Raw genomic sequence first — 16,652 nt, 5'->3', positions numbered from 1 at the left:
GTGACTCCAGTGATGATTCCTGCTGAAAATCTTGTTGATTTCACAATGAATTCAGACAGTGATTTGCTGATTTGAGACGTGCTCCACCGGAGACTCCAGTAAAGTGACCATTAATCCCTGTAAAATCCTGCTGAAATCTGGTTGATTTCACTTTGGATTCAGACAGTGATTTGAGACTTGCTGCACTAGTGACTCCAGTGATAAGTAAACACAACTTTGTTTGTGCTCCATTGTCAGGAGCCTCTGTCCAACTACTTTTCTTTTCACACAAGTACATGAGGCTCAGCCAATTGGCAGAGCCTGCCAAAAATATGGTCAACTCATTGTTGTTCCTCTCCACGGAAGTCTTTAGTAAAAGGCGAAAGACTTATGCGTATTGAAGAGAAACCAAAGTCAGTTGCGGAATCAGGTGGCAGGCAGCCTTATATCCCAGTCGCAACAGTGATCCCTCTTGTGGTTGGGACTGGTTGAGCTGCGGTTGTCCAATGCCAAACCCATTCCCCAGCACCAGCCATCAACAACTCATTGATTTGTTTACATGCAAAAGTGTAAAGTCCTGCTGAAATGTGCTTGATTTCACTTTGGATTCAGACAGTGATTTGCTGATTTGAGACGTGCTCCACTGGAGACTCCAGCGCAGTGATGGTTAATGCTGAAATCTGGTTGATTTCACTTTGGATTCAGACAGTGATTTGCTGATTGTAGACTCCCTCCACTGGAGACTCCAGTGCAGTGGTGATTAATCCGTGTAAAATCCTGCTGAAATGTGGTTGATTTCACTAGGGATTCAGACAGTGATGAATAAACGGGACACCTGGTTTTTCTTTGACTTCAATATCAGGGGAGAGCGCGAACGCAGTCCCCCACTACCACAAATTATGCAGTCGAGATTCCCACATTTGGGGAATTCGCAGTGGTCAGCACAGTCGCAGTGCAATGACTGAGCCTCGCCCTGGGTGAACCACCTTCTTGATCATGGTATCTCCCCTGCCAGGTAAGTATGAGTTGGTGGTGACAGAGGCAGGGACGGTATTCCCAGTCACAGCATTTGTGGTGACGGTTCGCAGATGGCACCGTCCTCACAGACCGGTGAAGTTAAAATCAGTGATTTGAGACTTGCAAAACAAAGGCACTATTGATGAGTAAGCATGAGTCACTTGACAAAAGCCTCAGTCTTAAAAACTATGTGGAGGTGAGACTTGTTTTACTCAAAGCAGAAATCATTTCCAACACCACACCACTGATTCAGGTTACCATTTCTTTTATTTTCCACAATTTAAAGGGTGCACCGTTCCCGGAGGGGGTGCAATACCGGGTCGATGCTTGGAGTGAACGGAGCAAGCCCCTTTTTCATCTCCCAGAGCTAAAAATCGGCTTAATATGTAGTCCTCGTATAGAGGACATATCAGATATTAAACTGATAAGAACAGATACTACACTTGATCTTAGCCAAAAGGCCGAGAAGCGATAACACCAAACTGTTTGTTTGCAGACCCAACGTACCAGCACATATCTCAATTGTCGCGGTGCGGTTCTTTCAACTGGGCGTAGCAGTCGCTTGCTACTTAACAACCCACTCCCCACGCTGCCCCCGTCCTCAAAAAAGCTAAAATCATTGATTTGTTTACAAGCAAAAGTGTAAACTCCTGCTGAAATCTGGTTGATTTCACTGTTGTTTCAGACACTAGAGACTCCAGTGATGATTAATCACTGTAAAGTCCTGCTGAAAATCTTGTTGATTTCACAATGGATTCAGACAGAGATTTGAGACTTGCTGCAAGGCTCCACTAGTGACTCCAGTGATGATTCCTGCTGAAAATCTTGTTGATTTCACAATGAATTCAGACAGTGATTTGCTGATTTGAGACGTGCTCCACCGGAGACTCCAGTAAAGTGACCATTAATCCCTGTAAAATCCTGCTGAAATCTGGTTGATTTCACTTTGGATTCAGACAGTGATTTGAGACTTGCTGCACTAGTGACTCCAGTGATAAGTAAACACAACTTTGTTTGTGCTCCATTGTCAGGAGCCTCTGTCCAACTACTTTTCTTTTCACACAAGTACATGAGGCTCAGCCAATTGGCAGAGCCTGCCAAAAATATGGTCAACTCATTGTTGTTCCTCTCCACGGAAGTCTTTAGTAAAAGGCGAAAGACTTATGCGTATTGAAGAGAAACCAAAGTCAGTTGCGGAATCAGGTGGCAGGCAGCCTTATATCCCAGTCGCAACAGTGATCCCTCTTGTGGTTGGGACTGGTTGAGCTGCGGTTGTCCAATGCCAAACCCATTCCCCAGCACCAGCCATCAAAAACTCATTGATTTGTTTACAAGCAAAAGTGTAAAGTCCTGCTGAAATGTGCTTGATTTCACTTTGGATTCAGACAGTGATTTGCTGATTTGAGACGTGCTCCACTGGAGACTCCAGCGCAGTGATGATTAATGCTGAAATCTGGTTGATTTCACTTTGGATTCAGACAGTGATTTGCTGATTGTAGACTCCCTCCACCGGAGACTCCAGTGCAGTGGTGATTAATCCGTGTAAAATCCTGCTGAAATGTGGTTGATTTCACTAGGGATTCAGACAGTGATGATTAAACGGGACACCTGGTTTTTCTTTGACTTCAATATCAGGGGAGAGCGCGAACGCAGTCCCCCACTACCACAAATTATGCAGTCGAGATTCCCACATTTGGGGAATTCGCAGTGGTCAGCACAGTCGCAGTGCAATGACTGAGCCTCGCCCTGGGTGAACCACCTTCTTGATCATGGTATCTCCCCTGCCAGGTAAGTATGAGTTGGTGGTGACAGAGGCAGGGACGGTATTCCCAGTCACAGCATTTGTGGTGACGGTTCGCAGATGGCACCGTCCTCACAGATCGGTGAAGTTAAAATCAGTGATTTGAGACTTGCAAAACAAAGGCACTATTGATGAGTAAGCATAAGTCACTTGCCAAAAGCCTCAGTCTTAAAAACTATGTGGAGGTGAGACTTGTTTTACTCAAAGCAGAAATCATTTCCAACACCACACCACTGATTCAGGTTACCATTTCTTTTATTTTCCACAATTTAAAGGGTGCACCGTTCCCGGAGGTGCTGCAATACCGGGTCGATGCTTGGAGTGAACGGAGCAAGCCCCTTTTTCATCTCCCAGAGCTAAAAATCGGCTTAATATGTAGTCCTCGTATAGAGGACATATCAGATATTAAACTGATAAGAACAGATACTACACTTGATCTTAGCCAAAAGGCCGAGAAGCGATAACACCAAACTGTTTGTTTGCAGACCCAACGTACCAGCACATATCTCAATTGTCGCGGTGCGGTTCTTTCAACTGGGCGTAGCAGTCGCTTGCTACTTAACAACCCACTCCCCACGCTGCCCCCGTCCTCAAAAAAGCTAAAATCATTGATTTGTTTACAAGCAAAAGTGTAAACTCCTGCTGAAATCTGGTTGATTTCACTGTTGTTTCAGACACTAGAGACTCCAGTGATGATTAATCACTGTAAAGTCCTGCTGAAAATCTTGTTGATTTCACAATGGATTCAGACAGAGATTTGAGACTTGCTGCAAGGCTCCACTAGTGACTCCAGTGATGATTCCTGCTGAAAATCTTGTTGATTTCACAATGAATTCAGACAGTGATTTGCTGATTTGAGACGTGCTCCACCGGAGACTCCAGTAAAGTGACCATTAATCCCTGTAAAATCCTGCTGAAATCTGGTTGATTTCACTTTGGATTCAGACAGTGATTTGAGACTTGCTGCACTAGTGACTCCAGTGATAAGTAAACACAACTTTGTTTGTGCTCCATTGTCAGGAGCCTCTGTCCAACTACTTTTCTTTTCACACAAGTACATGAGGCTCAGCCAATTGGCAGAGCCTGCCAAAAATATGGTCAACTCATTGTTGTTCCTCTCCACGGAAGTCTTTAGTAAAAGGCGAAAGACTTATGCGTATTGAAGAGAAACCAAAGTCAGTTGCGGAATCAGGTGGCAGGCAGCCTTATATCCCAGTCGCAACAGTGATCCCTCTTGTGGTTGGGACTGGTTGAGCTGCGGTTGTCCAATGCCAAACCCATTCCCCAGCACCAGCCATCAACAACTCATTGATTTGTTTACATGCAAAAGTGTAAAGTCCTGCTGAAATGTGCTTGATTTCACTTTGGATTCAGACAGTGATTTGCTGATTTGAGACGTGCTCCACTGGAGACTCCAGCGCAGTGATGGTTAATGCTGAAATCTGGTTGATTTCACTTTGGATTCAGACAGTGATTTGCTGATTGTAGACTCCCTCCACTGGAGACTCCAGTGCAGTGGTGATTAATCCGTGTAAAATCCTGCTGAAATGTGGTTGATTTCACTAGGGATTCAGACAGTGATGAATAAACGGGACACCTGGTTTTTCTTTGACTTCAATATCAGGGGAGAGCGCGAACGCAGTCCCCCACTACCACAAATTATGCAGTCGAGATTCCCACATTTGGGGAATTCGCAGTGGTCAGCACAGTCGCAGTGCAATGACTGAGCCTCGCCCTGGGTGAACCACCTTCTTGATCATGGTATCTCCCCTGCCAGGTAAGTATGAGTTGGTGGTGACAGAGGCAGGGACGGTATTCCCAGTCACAGCATTTGTGGTGACGGTTCGCAGATGGCACCGTCCTCACAGACCGGTGAAGTTAAAATCAGTGATTTGAGACTTGCAAAACAAAGGCACTATTGATGAGTAAGCATGAGTCACTTGACAAAAGCCTCAGTCTTAAAAACTATGTGGAGGTGAGACTTGTTTTACTCAAAGCAGAAATCATTTCCAACACCACACCACTGATTCAGGTTACCATTTCTTTTATTTTCCACAATTTAAAGGGTGCACCGTTCCCGGAGGGGGTGCAATACCGGGTCGATGCTTGGAGTGAACGGAGCAAGCCCCTTTTTCATCTCCCAGAGCTAAAAATCGGCTTAATATGTAGTCCTCGTATAGAGGACATATCAGATATTAAACTGATAAGAACAGATACTACACTTGATCTTAGCCAAAAGGCCGAGAAGCGATAACACCAAACTGTTTGTTTGCAGACCCAACGTACCAGCACATATCTCAATTGTCGCGGTGCGGTTCTTTCAACTGGGCGTAGCAGTCGCTTGCTACTTAACAACCCACTCCCCACGCTGCCCCCGTCCTCAAAAAAGCTAAAATCATTGATTTGTTTACAAGCAAAAGTGTAAACTCCTGCTGAAATCTGGTTGATTTCACTGTTGTTTCAGACACTAGAGACTCCAGTGATGATTAATCACTGTAAAGTCCTGCTGAAAATCTTGTTGATTTCACAATGGATTCAGACAGAGATTTGAGACTTGCTGCAAGGCTCCACTAGTGACTCCAGTGATGATTCCTGCTGAAAATCTTGTTGATTTCACAATGAATTCAGACAGTGATTTGCTGATTTGAGACGTGCTCCACCGGAGACTCCAGTAAAGTGACCATTAATCCCTGTAAAATCCTGCTGAAATCTGGTTGATTTCACTTTGGATTCAGACAGTGATTTGAGACTTGCTGCACTAGTGACTCCAGTGATAAGTAAACACAACTTTGTTTGTGCTCCATTGTCAGGAGCCTCTGTCCAACTACTTTTCTTTTCACACAAGTACATGAGGCTCAGCCAATTGGCAGAGCCTGCCAAAAATATGGTCAACTCATTGTTGTTCCTCTCCACGGAAGTCTTTAGTAAAAGGCGAAAGACTTATGCGTATTGAAGAGAAACCAAAGTCAGTTGCGGAATCAGGTGACAGGCAGCCTTATATCCCAGTCGCAACAGTGATCCCTCTTGTGGTTGGGACTGGTTGAGCTGCGGTTGTCCAATGCCAAACCCATTCCCCAGCACCAGCCATCAAAAACTCATTGATTTGTTTACAAGCAAAAGTGTAAAGTCCTGCTGAAATGTGCTTGATTTCACTTTGGATTCAGACAGTGATTTGCTGATTTGAGACGTGCTCCACTGGAGACTCCAGCGCAGTGATGATTAATGCTGAAATCTGGTTGATTTCACTTTGGATTCAGACAGTGATTTGCTGATTGTAGACTCCCTCCACCGGAGACTCCAGTGCAGTGGTGATTAATCCGTGTAAAATCCTGCTGAAATGTGGTTGATTTCACTAGGGATTCAGACAGTGATGATTAAACGGGACACCTGGTTTTTCTTTGACTTCAATATCAGGGGAGAGCGCGAACGCAGTCCCCCACTACCACAAATTATGCAGTCGAGATTCCCACATTTGGGGAATTCGCAGTGGTCAGCACAGTCGCAGTGCAATGACTGAGCCTCGCCCTGGGTGAACCACCTTCTTGATCATGGTATCTCCCCTGCCAGGTAAGTATGAGTTGGTGGTGACAGAGGCAGGGACGGTATTCCCAGTCACAGCATTTGTGGTGACGGTTCGCAGATGGCACCGTCCTCACAGATCGGTGAAGTTAAAATCAGTGATTTGAGACTTGCAAAACAAAGGCACTATTGATGAGTAAGCATAAGTCACTTGCCAAAAGCCTCAGTCTTAAAAACTATGTGGAGGTGAGACTTGTTTTACTCAAAGCAGAAATCATTTCCAACACCACACCACTGATTCAGGTTACCATTTCTTTTATTTTCCACAATTTAAAGGGTGCACCGTTCCCGGAGGTGCTGCAATACCGGGTCGATGCTTGGAGTGAACGGAGCAAGCCCCTTTTTCATCTCCCAGAGCTAAAAATCGGCTTAATATGTAGTCCTCGTATAGAGGACATATCAGATATTAAACTGATAAGAACAGATACTACACTTGATCTTAGCCAAAAGGCCGAGAAGCGATAACACCAAACTGTTTGTTTGCAGACCCAACGTACCAGCACATATCTCAATTGTCGCGGTGCGGTTCTTTCAACTGGGCGTAGCAGTCGCTTGCTACTTAACAACCCACTCCCCACGCTGCCCCCGTCCTCAAAAAAGCTAAAATCATTGATTTGTTTACAAGCAAAAGTGTAAACTCCTGCTGAAATCTGGTTGATTTCACTGTTGTTTCAGACACTAGAGACTCCAGTGATGATTAATCACTGTAAAGTCCTGCTGAAAATCTTGTTGATTTCACAATGGATTCAGACAGGGATTTGAGACTTGCTGCAAGGCTCCACTAGTGACTCCAGTGATGATTCCTGCTGAAAATCTTGTTGATTTCACAATGAATTCAGACAGTGATTTGCTGATTTGAGACGTGCTCCACCGGAGACTCCAGTAAAGTGACCATTAATCCCTGTAAAATCCTGCTGAAATCTGGTTGATTTCACTTTGGATTCAGACAGTGATTTGAGACTTGCTGCACTAGTGACTCCAGTGATAAGTAAACACAACTTTGTTTGTGCTCCATTGTCAGGAGCCTCTGTCCAACTACTTTTCTTTTCACACAAGTACATGAGGCTCAGCCAATTGGCAGAGCCTGCCAAAAATATGGTCAACTCATTGTTGTTCCTCTCCACGGAAGTCTTTAGTAAAAGGCGAAAGACTTATGCGTATTGAAGAGAAACCAAAGTCAGTTGCGGAATCAGGTGACAGGCAGCCTTATATCCCAGTCGCAACAGTGATCCCTCTTGTGGTTGGGACTGGTTGAGCTGCGGTTGTCCAATGCCAAACCCATTCCCCAGCACCAGCCATCAAAAACTCATTGATTTGTTTACAAGCAAAAGTGTAAAGTCCTGCTGAAATGTGCTTGATTTTACTTTGGATTCAGACAGTGATTTGCTGATTTGAGACGTGCTCCACTGGAGACTCCAGCGCAGTGATGATTAATGCTGAAATCTGGTTGATTTCACTTTGGATTCAGACAGTGATTTGCTGATTGTAGACTCCCTCCACCGGAGACTCCAGTGCAGTGGTGATTAATCCGTGTAAAATCCTGCTGAAATGTGGTTGATTTCACTAGGGATTCAGACAGTGATGATTAAACGGGACACCTGGTTTTTCTTTGACTTCAATATCAGGGGAGAGCGCGAACGCAGTCCCCCACTACCACAAATTATGCAGTCGAGATTCCCACATTTGGGGAATTCGCAGTGGTCAGCACAGTCGCAGTGCAATGACTGAGCCTCGCCCTGGGTGAACCACCTTCTTGATCATGGTATCTCCCCTGCCAGGTAAGTATGAGTTGGTGGTGACAGAGGCAGGGACGGTATTCCCAGTCACAGCATTTGTGGTGACGGTTCGCAGATGGCACCGTCCTCACAGATCGGTGAAGTTAAAATCAGTGATTTGAGACTTGCAAAACAAAGGCACTATTGATGAGTAAGCATAAGTCACTTGCCAAAAGCCTCAGTCTTAAAAACTATGTGGAGGTGAGACTTGTTTTACTCAAAGCAGAAATCATTTCCAACACCACACCACTGATTCAGGTTACCATTTCTTTTATTTTCCACAATTTAAAGGGTGCACCGTTCCCGGAGGTGCTGCAATACCGGGTCGATGCTTGGAGTGAACGGAGCAAGCCCCTTTTTCATCTCCCAGAGCTAAAAATCGGCTTAATATGTAGTCCTCGTATAGAGGACATATCAGATATTAAACTGATAAGAACAGATACTACACTTGATCTTAGCCAAAAGGCCGAGAAGCGATAACACCAAACTGTTTGTTTGCAGACCCAACGTACCAGCACATATCTCAATTGTCGCGGTGCGGTTCTTTCAACTGGGCGTAGCAGTCGCTTGCTACTTAACAACCCACTCCCCACGCTGCCCCCGTCCTCAAAAAAGCTAAAATCATTGATTTGTTTACAAGCAAAAGTGTAAACTCCTGCTGAAATCTGGTTGATTTCACTGTTGTTTCAGACACTAGAGACTCCAGTGATGATTAATCACTGTAAAGTCCTGCTGAAAATCTTGTTGATTTCACAATGGATTCAGACAGAGATTTGAGACTTGCTGCAAGGCTCCACTAGTGACTCCAGTGATGATTCCTGCTGAAAATCTTGTTGATTTCACAATGAATTCAGACAGTGATTTGCTGATTTGAGACGTGCTCCACCGGAGACTCCAGTAAAGTGACCATTAATCCCTGTAAAATCCTGCTGAAATCTGGTTGATTTCACTTTGGATTCAGACAGTGATTTGAGACTTGCTGCACTAGTGACTCCAGTGATAAGTAAACACAACTTTGTTTGTGCTCCATTGTCAGGAGCCTCTGTCCAACTACTTTTCTTTTCACACAAGTACATGAGGCTCAGCCAATTGGCAGAGCCTGCCAAAAATATGGTCAACTCATTGTTGTTCCTCTCCACGGAAGTCTTTAGTAAAAGGCGAAAGACTTATGCGTATTGAAGAGAAACCAAAGTCAGTTGCGGAATCAGGTGACAGGCAGCCTTATATCCCAGTCGCAACAGTGATCCCTCTTGTGGTTGGGACTGGTTGAGCTGCGGTTGTCCAATGCCAAACCCATTCCCCAGCACCAGCCATCAAAAACTCATTGATTTGTTTACAAGCAAAAGTGTAAAGTCCTGCTGAAATGTGCTTGATTTCACTTTGGATTCAGACAGTGATTTGCTGATTTGAGACGTGCTCCACTGGAGACTCCAGCGCAGTGATGATTAATGCTGAAATCTGGTTGATTTCACTTTGGATTCAGACAGTGATTTGCTGATTGTAGACTCCCTCCACCGGAGACTCCAGTGCAGTGGTGATTAATCCGTGTAAAATCCTGCTGAAATGTGGTTGATTTCACTAGGGATTCAGACAGTGATGATTAAACGGGACACCTGGTTTTTCTTTGACTTCAATATCAGGGGAGAGCGCGAACGCAGTCCCCCACTACCACAAATTATGCAGTCGAGATTCCCACATTTGGGGAATTCGCAGTGGTCAGCACAGTCGCAGTGCAATGACTGAGCCTCGCCCTGGGTGAACCACCTTCTTGATCATGGTATCTCCCCTGCCAGGTAAGTATGAGTTGGTGGTGACAGAGGCAGGGACGGTATTCCCAGTCACAGCATTTGTGGTGACGGTTCGCAGATGGCACCGTCCTCACAGATCGGTGAAGTTAAAATCAGTGATTTGAGACTTGCAAAACAAAGGCACTATTGATGAGTAAGCATAAGTCACTTGCCAAAAGCCTCAGTCTTAAAAACTATGTGGAGGTGAGACTTGTTTTACTCAAAGCAGAAATCATTTCCAACACCACACCACTGATTCAGGTTACCATTTCTTTTATTTTCCACAATTTAAAGGGTGCACCGTTCCCGGAGGTGCTGCAATACCGGGTCGATGCTTGGAGTGAACGGAGCAAGCCCCTTTTTCATCTCCCAGAGCTAAAAATCGGCTTAATATGTAGTCCTCGTATAGAGGACATATCAGATATTAAACTGATAAGAACAGATACTACACTTGATCTTAGCCAAAAGGCCGAGAAGCGATAACACCAAACTGTTTGTTTGCAGACCCAACGTACCAGCACATATCTCAATTGTCGCGGTGCGGTTCTTTCAACTGGGCGTAGCAGTCGCTTGCTACTTAACAACCCACTCCCCACGCTGCCCCCGTCCTCAAAAAAGCTAAAATCATTGATTTGTTTACAAGCAAAAGTGTAAACTCCTGCTGAAATCTGGTTGATTTCACTGTTGTTTCAGACACTAGAGACTCCAGTGATGATTAATCACTGTAAAGTCCTGCTGAAAATCTTGTTGATTTCACAATGGATTCAGACAGAGATTTGAGACTTGCTGCAAGGCTCCACTAGTGACTCCAGTGATGATTCCTGCTGAAAATCTTGTTGATTTCACAATGAATTCAGACAGTGATTTGCTGATTTGAGACGTGCTCCACCGGAGACTCCAGTAAAGTGACCATTAATCCCTGTAAAATCCTGCTGAAATCTGGTTGATTTCACTTTGGATTCAGACAGTGATTTGAGACTTGCTGCACTAGTGACTCCAGTGATAAGTAAACACAACTTTGTTTGTGCTCCATTGTCAGGAGCCTCTGTCCAACTACTTTTCTTTTCACACAAGTACATGAGGCTCAGCCAATTGGCAGAGCCTGCCAAAAATATGGTCAACTCATTGTTGTTCCTCTCCACGGAAGTCTTTAGTAAAAGGCGAAAGACTTATGCGTATTGAAGAGAAACCAAAGTCAGTTGCGGAATCAGGTGACAGGCAGCCTTATATCCCAGTCGCAACAGTGATCCCTCTTGTGGTTGGGACTGGTTGAGCTGCGGTTGTCCAATGCCAAACCCATTCCCCAGCACCAGCCATCAAAAACTCATTGATTTGTTTACAAGCAAAAGTGTAAAGTCCTGCTGAAATGTGCTTGATTTCACTTTGGATTCAGACAGTGATTTGCTGATTTGAGACGTGCTCCACTGGAGACTCCAGCGCAGTGATGATTAATGCTGAAATCTGGTTGATTTCACTTTGGATTCAGACAGTGATTTGCTGATTGTAGACTCCCTCCACCGGAGACTCCAGTGCAGTGGTGATTAATCCGTGTAAAATCCTGCTGAAATGTGGTTGATTTCACTAGGGATTCAGACAGTGATGATTAAACGGGACACCTGGTTTTTCTTTGACTTCAATATCAGGGGAGAGCGCGAACGCAGTCCCCCACTACCACAAATTATGCAGTCGAGATTCCCACATTTGGGGAATTCGCAGTGGTCAGCACAGTCGCAGTGCAATGACTGAGCCTCGCCCTGGGTGAACCACCTTCTTGATCATGGTATCTCCCCTGCCAGGTAAGTATGAGTTGGTGGTGACAGAGGCAGGGACGGTATTCCCAGTCACAGCATTTGTGGTGACGGTTCGCAGATGGCACCGTCCTCACAGATCGGTGAAGTTAAAATCAGTGATTTGAGACTTGCAAAACAAAGGCACTATTGATGAGTAAGCATAAGTCACTTGCCAAAAGCCTCAGTCTTAAAAACTATGTGGAGGTGAGACTTGTTTTACTCAAAGCAGAAATCATTTCCAACACCACACCACTGATTCAGGTTACCATTTCTTTTATTTTCCACAATTTAAAGGGTGCACCGTTCCCGGAGGTGCTGCAATACCGGGTCGATGCTTGGAGTGAACGGAGCAAGCCCCTTTTTCATCTCCCAGAGCTAAAAATCGGCTTAATATGTAGTCCTCGTATAGAGGACATATCAGATATTAAACTGATAAGAACAGATACTACACTTGATCTTAGCCAAAAGGCCGAGAAGCGATAACACCAAACTGTTTGTTTGCAGACCCAACGTACCAGCACATATCTCAATTGTCGCGGTGCGGTTCTTTCAACTGGGCGTAGCAGTTGCTTGCTACTTAACAACCCACTCCCCACGCTGCCCCCGTCCTCAAAAAAGCTAAAATCATTGATTTGTTTACAAGCAAAAGTGTAAACTCCTGCTGAAATCTGGTTGATTTCACTGTTGTTTCAGACACTAGAGACTCCAGTGATGATTAATCACTGTAAAGTCCTGCTGAAAATCTTGTTGATTTCACAATGGATTCAGACAGAGATTTGAGACTTGCTGCAAGGCTCCACTAGTGACTCCAGTGATGATTCCTGCTGAAAATCTTGTTGATTTCACAATGAATTCAGACAGTGATTTGCTGATTTGAGACGTGCTCCACCGGAGACTCCAGTAAAGTGACCATTAATCCCTGTAAAATCCTGCTGAAATCTGGTTGATTTCACTTTGGATTCAGACAGTGATTTGAGACTTGCTGCACTAGTGACTCCAGTGATAAGTAAACACAACTTTGTTTGTGCTCCATTGTCAGGAGCCTCTGTCCAACTACTTTTCTTTTCACACAAGTACATGAGGCTCAGCCAATTGGCAGAGCCTGCCAAAAATATGGTCAACTCATTGTTGTTCCTCTCCACGGAAGTCTTTAGTAAAAGGCGAAAGACTTATGCGTATTGAAGAGAAACCAAAGTCAGTTGCGGAATCAGGTGACAGGCAGCCTTATATCCCAGTCGCAACAGTGATCCCTCTTGTGGTTGGGACTGGTTGAGCTGCGGTTGTCCAATGCCAAACCCATTCCCCAGCACCAGCCATCAAAAACTCATTGATTTGTTTACAAGCAAAAGTGTAAAGTCCTGCTGAAATGTGCTTGATTTCACTTTGGATTCAGACAGTGATTTGCTGATTTGAGACGTGCTCCACTGGAGACTCCAGCGCAGTGATGATTAATGCTGAAATCTGGTTGATTTCACTTTGGATTCAGACAGTGATTTGCTGATTGTAGACTCCCTCCACCGGAGACTCCAGTGCAGTGGTGATTAATCCGTGTAAAATCCTGCTGAAATGTGGTTGATTTCACTAGGGATTCAGACAGTGATGATTAAACGGGACACCTGGTTTTTCTTTGACTTCAATATCAGGGGAGAGCGCGAACGCAGTCCCCCACTACCACAAATTATGCAGTCGAGATTCCCACATTTGGGGAATTCGCAGTGGTCAGCACAGTCGCAGTGCAATGACTGAGCCTCGCCCTGGGTGAACCACCTTCTTGATCATGGTATCTCCCCTGCCAGGTAAGTATGAGTTGGTGGTGACAGAGGCAGGGACGGTATTCCCAGTCACAGCATTTGTGGTGACGGTTCGCAGATGGCACCGTCCTCACAGATCGGTGAAGTTAAAATCAGTGATTTGAGACTTGCAAAACAAAGGCACTATTGATGAGTAAGCATAAGTCACTTGCCAAAAGCCTCAGTCTTAAAAACTATGTGGAGGTGAGACTTGTTTTACTCAAAGCAGAAATCATTTCCAACACCACACCACTGATTCAGGTTACCATTTCTTTTATTTTCCACAATTTAAAGGGTGCACCGTTCCCGGAGGTGCTGCAATACCGGGTCGATGCTTGGAGTGAACGGAGCAAGCCCCTTTTTCATCTCCCAGAGCTAAAAATCGGCTTAATATGTAGTCCTCGTATAGAGGACATATCAGATATTAAACTGATAAGAACAGATACTACACTTGATCTTAGCCAAAAGGCCGAGAAGCGATAACACCAAACTGTTTGTTTGCAGACCCAACGTACCAGCACATATCTCAATTGTCGCGGTGCGGTTCTTTCAACTGGGCGTAGCAGTCGCTTGCTACTTAACAACCCACTCCCCACGCTGCCCCCGTCCTCAAAAAAGCTAAAATCATTGATTTGTTTACAAGCAAAAGTGTAAACTCCTGCTGAAATCTGGTTGATTTCACTGTTGTTTCAGACACTAGAGACTCCAGTGATGATTAATCACTGTAAAGTCCTGCTGAAAATCTTGTTGATTTCACAATGGATTCAGACAGAGATTTGAGACTTGCTGCAAGGCTCCACTAGTGACTCCAGTGATGATTCCTGCTGAAAATCTTGTTGATTTCACAATGAATTCAGACAGTGATTTGCTGATTTGAGACGTGCTCCACCGGAGACTCCAGTAAAGTGACCATTAATCCCTGTAAAATCCTGCTGAAATCTGGTTGATTTCACTTTGGATTCAGACAGTGATTTGAGACTTGCTGCACTAGTGACTCCAGTGATAAGTAAACACAACTTTGTTTGTGCTCCATTGTCAGGAGCCTCTGTCCAACTACTTTTCTTTTCACACAAGTACATGAGGCTCAGCCAATTGGCAGAGCCTGCCAAAAATATGGTCAACTCATTGTTGTTCCTCTCCACGGAAGTCTTTAGTAAAAGGCGAAAGACTTATGCGTATTGAAGAGAAACCAAAGTCAGTTGCGGAATCAGGTGACAGGCAGCCTTATATCCCAGTCGCAACAGTGATCCCTCTTGTGGTTGGGACTGGTTGAGCTGCGGTTGTCCAATGCCAAACCCATTCCCCAGCACCAGCCATCAAAAACTCATTGATTTGTTTACAAGCAAAAGTGTAAAGTCCTGCTGAAATGTGCTTGATTTCACTTTGGATTCAGACAGTGATTTGCTGATTTGAGACGTGCTCCACTGGAGACTCCAGCGCAGTGATGATTAATGCTGAAATCTGGTTGATTTCACTTTGGATTCAGACAGTGATTTGCTGATTGTAGACTCCCTCCACCGGAGACTCCAGTGCAGTGGTGATTAATCCGTGTAAAATCCTGCTGAAATGTGGTTGATTTCACTAGGGATTCAGACAGTGATGATTAAACGGGACACCTGGTTTTTCTTTGACTTCAATATCAGGGGAGAGCGCGAACGCAGTCCCCCACTACCACAAATTATGCAGTCGAGATTCCCACATTTGGGGAATTCGCAGTGGTCAGCACAGTCGCAGTGCAATGACTGAGCCTCGCCCTGGGTGAACCACCTTCTTGATCATGGTATCTCCCCTGCCAGGTAAGTATGAGTTGGTGGTGACAGAGGCAGGGACGGTATTCCCAGTCACAGCATTTGTGGTGACGGTTCGCAGATGGCACCGTCCTCACAGATCGGTGAAGTTAAAATCAGTGATTTGAGACTTGCAAAACAAAGGCACTATTGATGAGTAAGCATAAGTCACTTGCCAAAAGCCTCAGTCTTAAAAACTATGTGGAGGTGAGACTTGTTTTACTCAAAGCAGAAATCATTTCCAACACCACACCACTGATTCAGGTTACCATTTCTTTTATTTTCCACAATTTAAAGGGTGCACCGTTCCCGGAGGTGCTGCAATACCGGGTCGATGCTTGGAGTGAACGGAGCAAGCCCCTTTTTCATCTCCCAGAGCTAAAAATCGGCTTAATATGTAGTCCTCGTATAGAGGACATATCAGATATTAAACTGATAAGAACAGATACTACACTTGATCTTAGCCAAAAGGCCGAGAAGCGATAACACCAAACTGTTTGTTTGCAGACCCAACGTACCAGCACATATCTCAATTGTCGCGGTGCGGTTCTTTCAACTGGGCGTAGCAGTCGCTTGCTACTTAACAACCCACTCCCCACGCTGCCCCCGTCCTCAAAAAAGCTAAAATCATTGATTTGTTTACAAGCAAAAGTGTAAACTCCTGCTGAAATCTGGTTGATTTCACTGTTGTTTCAGACACTAGAGACTCCAGTGATGATTAATCACTGTAAAGTCCTGCTGAAAATCTTGTTGATTTCACAATGGATTCAGACAGAGATTTGAGACTTGCTGCAAGGCTCCACTAGTGACTCCAGTGATGATTCCTGCTGAAAATCTTGTTGATTTCACAATGAATTCAGACAGTGATTTGCTGATTTGAGACGTGCTCCACCGGAGACTCCAGTAAAGTGACCATTAATCCCTGTAAAATCCTGCTGAAATCTGGTTGATTTCACTTTGGATTCAGACAGTGATTTGAGACTTGCTGCACTAGTGACTCCAGTGATAAGTAAACACAACTTTGTTTGTGCTCCATTGTCAGGAGCCTCTGTCCAACTACTTTTCTTTTCACACAAGTACATGAGGCTCAGCCAATTGGCAGAGCCTGCCAAAAATATGGTCAACTCATTGTTGTTCCTCTCCACGGAAGTCTTTAGTAAAAGGCGAAAGACTTATGCGTATTGAAGAGAAACCAAAGTCAGTTGCGGAATCAGGTGACAGGCAGCCTTATATCCCAGTCGCAACAGTGATCCCTCTTGTGGTTGGGACTGGTTGAGCTGCGGTTGTCCAATGCCAAACCCATTCCCCAGCACCAGCCATCAAAAACTCATTGATTTGTTTACAAGC

General features: G+C 44.8%; 28 non-coding genes across 28 annotated transcripts; all 28 read right to left on the bottom strand.

Moving 5' to 3' along the window:
* Nucleotides 1–281: 281 nt before the first annotated feature.
* On the bottom strand, nt 282–396 carry LOC144393805 (U5 spliceosomal RNA). The gene has a single exon (XR_013456645.1). It is a non-coding gene; the product is annotated as a U5 spliceosomal RNA (small nuclear RNA).
* A 442-nt stretch (nt 397–838) lies between these two features.
* On the bottom strand, nt 839–1,002 carry LOC144393907 (U1 spliceosomal RNA). Its single transcript, XR_013456747.1, has one exon. It is a non-coding gene; the product is annotated as a U1 spliceosomal RNA (small nuclear RNA).
* Nucleotides 1,003–1,278: 276 nt separating this feature from the next.
* LOC144393660 (U2 spliceosomal RNA) lies at nt 1,279–1,469 on the bottom strand. Its single transcript, XR_013456500.1, has one exon. It is a non-coding gene; the product is annotated as a U2 spliceosomal RNA (small nuclear RNA).
* A 602-nt stretch (nt 1,470–2,071) lies between these two features.
* Nucleotides 2,072–2,186, bottom strand: LOC144393804 (U5 spliceosomal RNA). Its single transcript, XR_013456644.1, has one exon. It is a non-coding gene; the product is annotated as a U5 spliceosomal RNA (small nuclear RNA).
* Nucleotides 2,187–2,628: 442 nt separating this feature from the next.
* LOC144393894 (U1 spliceosomal RNA) lies at nt 2,629–2,792 on the bottom strand. Its single transcript, XR_013456734.1, has one exon. It is a non-coding gene; the product is annotated as a U1 spliceosomal RNA (small nuclear RNA).
* A 276-nt stretch (nt 2,793–3,068) lies between these two features.
* On the bottom strand, nt 3,069–3,259 carry LOC144393595 (U2 spliceosomal RNA). The gene has a single exon (XR_013456436.1). It is a non-coding gene; the product is annotated as a U2 spliceosomal RNA (small nuclear RNA).
* Nucleotides 3,260–3,861: 602 nt separating this feature from the next.
* Nucleotides 3,862–3,976, bottom strand: LOC144393803 (U5 spliceosomal RNA). Its single transcript, XR_013456642.1, has one exon. It is a non-coding gene; the product is annotated as a U5 spliceosomal RNA (small nuclear RNA).
* Nucleotides 3,977–4,418: 442 nt separating this feature from the next.
* On the bottom strand, nt 4,419–4,582 carry LOC144393882 (U1 spliceosomal RNA). The gene has a single exon (XR_013456722.1). It is a non-coding gene; the product is annotated as a U1 spliceosomal RNA (small nuclear RNA).
* Nucleotides 4,583–4,858: 276 nt separating this feature from the next.
* LOC144393659 (U2 spliceosomal RNA) lies at nt 4,859–5,049 on the bottom strand. Its single transcript, XR_013456499.1, has one exon. It is a non-coding gene; the product is annotated as a U2 spliceosomal RNA (small nuclear RNA).
* A 602-nt stretch (nt 5,050–5,651) lies between these two features.
* LOC144393802 (U5 spliceosomal RNA) lies at nt 5,652–5,766 on the bottom strand. Its single transcript, XR_013456641.1, has one exon. It is a non-coding gene; the product is annotated as a U5 spliceosomal RNA (small nuclear RNA).
* A 442-nt stretch (nt 5,767–6,208) lies between these two features.
* LOC144393870 (U1 spliceosomal RNA) lies at nt 6,209–6,372 on the bottom strand. Its single transcript, XR_013456710.1, has one exon. It is a non-coding gene; the product is annotated as a U1 spliceosomal RNA (small nuclear RNA).
* Nucleotides 6,373–6,648: 276 nt separating this feature from the next.
* On the bottom strand, nt 6,649–6,839 carry LOC144393594 (U2 spliceosomal RNA). Its single transcript, XR_013456434.1, has one exon. It is a non-coding gene; the product is annotated as a U2 spliceosomal RNA (small nuclear RNA).
* Nucleotides 6,840–7,441: 602 nt separating this feature from the next.
* LOC144393801 (U5 spliceosomal RNA) lies at nt 7,442–7,556 on the bottom strand. Its single transcript, XR_013456640.1, has one exon. It is a non-coding gene; the product is annotated as a U5 spliceosomal RNA (small nuclear RNA).
* A 442-nt stretch (nt 7,557–7,998) lies between these two features.
* On the bottom strand, nt 7,999–8,162 carry LOC144393858 (U1 spliceosomal RNA). The gene has a single exon (XR_013456697.1). It is a non-coding gene; the product is annotated as a U1 spliceosomal RNA (small nuclear RNA).
* A 276-nt stretch (nt 8,163–8,438) lies between these two features.
* Nucleotides 8,439–8,629, bottom strand: LOC144393593 (U2 spliceosomal RNA). The gene has a single exon (XR_013456433.1). It is a non-coding gene; the product is annotated as a U2 spliceosomal RNA (small nuclear RNA).
* A 602-nt stretch (nt 8,630–9,231) lies between these two features.
* On the bottom strand, nt 9,232–9,346 carry LOC144393800 (U5 spliceosomal RNA). Its single transcript, XR_013456639.1, has one exon. It is a non-coding gene; the product is annotated as a U5 spliceosomal RNA (small nuclear RNA).
* A 442-nt stretch (nt 9,347–9,788) lies between these two features.
* Nucleotides 9,789–9,952, bottom strand: LOC144393846 (U1 spliceosomal RNA). The gene has a single exon (XR_013456685.1). It is a non-coding gene; the product is annotated as a U1 spliceosomal RNA (small nuclear RNA).
* Nucleotides 9,953–10,228: 276 nt separating this feature from the next.
* LOC144393592 (U2 spliceosomal RNA) lies at nt 10,229–10,419 on the bottom strand. The gene has a single exon (XR_013456432.1). It is a non-coding gene; the product is annotated as a U2 spliceosomal RNA (small nuclear RNA).
* Nucleotides 10,420–11,021: 602 nt separating this feature from the next.
* On the bottom strand, nt 11,022–11,136 carry LOC144393798 (U5 spliceosomal RNA). Its single transcript, XR_013456638.1, has one exon. It is a non-coding gene; the product is annotated as a U5 spliceosomal RNA (small nuclear RNA).
* Nucleotides 11,137–11,578: 442 nt separating this feature from the next.
* Nucleotides 11,579–11,742, bottom strand: LOC144393834 (U1 spliceosomal RNA). The gene has a single exon (XR_013456673.1). It is a non-coding gene; the product is annotated as a U1 spliceosomal RNA (small nuclear RNA).
* A 276-nt stretch (nt 11,743–12,018) lies between these two features.
* Nucleotides 12,019–12,209, bottom strand: LOC144393591 (U2 spliceosomal RNA). The gene has a single exon (XR_013456431.1). It is a non-coding gene; the product is annotated as a U2 spliceosomal RNA (small nuclear RNA).
* Nucleotides 12,210–12,811: 602 nt separating this feature from the next.
* On the bottom strand, nt 12,812–12,926 carry LOC144393796 (U5 spliceosomal RNA). Its single transcript, XR_013456636.1, has one exon. It is a non-coding gene; the product is annotated as a U5 spliceosomal RNA (small nuclear RNA).
* A 442-nt stretch (nt 12,927–13,368) lies between these two features.
* On the bottom strand, nt 13,369–13,532 carry LOC144393822 (U1 spliceosomal RNA). Its single transcript, XR_013456661.1, has one exon. It is a non-coding gene; the product is annotated as a U1 spliceosomal RNA (small nuclear RNA).
* A 276-nt stretch (nt 13,533–13,808) lies between these two features.
* Nucleotides 13,809–13,999, bottom strand: LOC144393588 (U2 spliceosomal RNA). The gene has a single exon (XR_013456429.1). It is a non-coding gene; the product is annotated as a U2 spliceosomal RNA (small nuclear RNA).
* A 602-nt stretch (nt 14,000–14,601) lies between these two features.
* On the bottom strand, nt 14,602–14,716 carry LOC144393795 (U5 spliceosomal RNA). The gene has a single exon (XR_013456635.1). It is a non-coding gene; the product is annotated as a U5 spliceosomal RNA (small nuclear RNA).
* Nucleotides 14,717–15,158: 442 nt separating this feature from the next.
* On the bottom strand, nt 15,159–15,322 carry LOC144393809 (U1 spliceosomal RNA). Its single transcript, XR_013456649.1, has one exon. It is a non-coding gene; the product is annotated as a U1 spliceosomal RNA (small nuclear RNA).
* Nucleotides 15,323–15,598: 276 nt separating this feature from the next.
* Nucleotides 15,599–15,789, bottom strand: LOC144393587 (U2 spliceosomal RNA). Its single transcript, XR_013456428.1, has one exon. It is a non-coding gene; the product is annotated as a U2 spliceosomal RNA (small nuclear RNA).
* A 602-nt stretch (nt 15,790–16,391) lies between these two features.
* On the bottom strand, nt 16,392–16,506 carry LOC144393794 (U5 spliceosomal RNA). The gene has a single exon (XR_013456634.1). It is a non-coding gene; the product is annotated as a U5 spliceosomal RNA (small nuclear RNA).
* Between the last annotated feature and the right edge of the window lie 146 nt (nt 16,507–16,652).

This window comes from Gasterosteus aculeatus, unplaced genomic scaffold (genome assembly GCF_964276395.1).
Source record: "Gasterosteus aculeatus unplaced genomic scaffold, fGasAcu3.hap1.1 HAP1_SCAFFOLD_29, whole genome shotgun sequence".
Classification (NCBI taxonomy): Eukaryota; Metazoa; Chordata; class Actinopteri; order Perciformes; family Gasterosteidae; genus Gasterosteus; species Gasterosteus aculeatus.
Note: the sequence above shows the minus strand (reverse complement) of the source record. Positions and strands in the feature narration are given on the sequence as shown.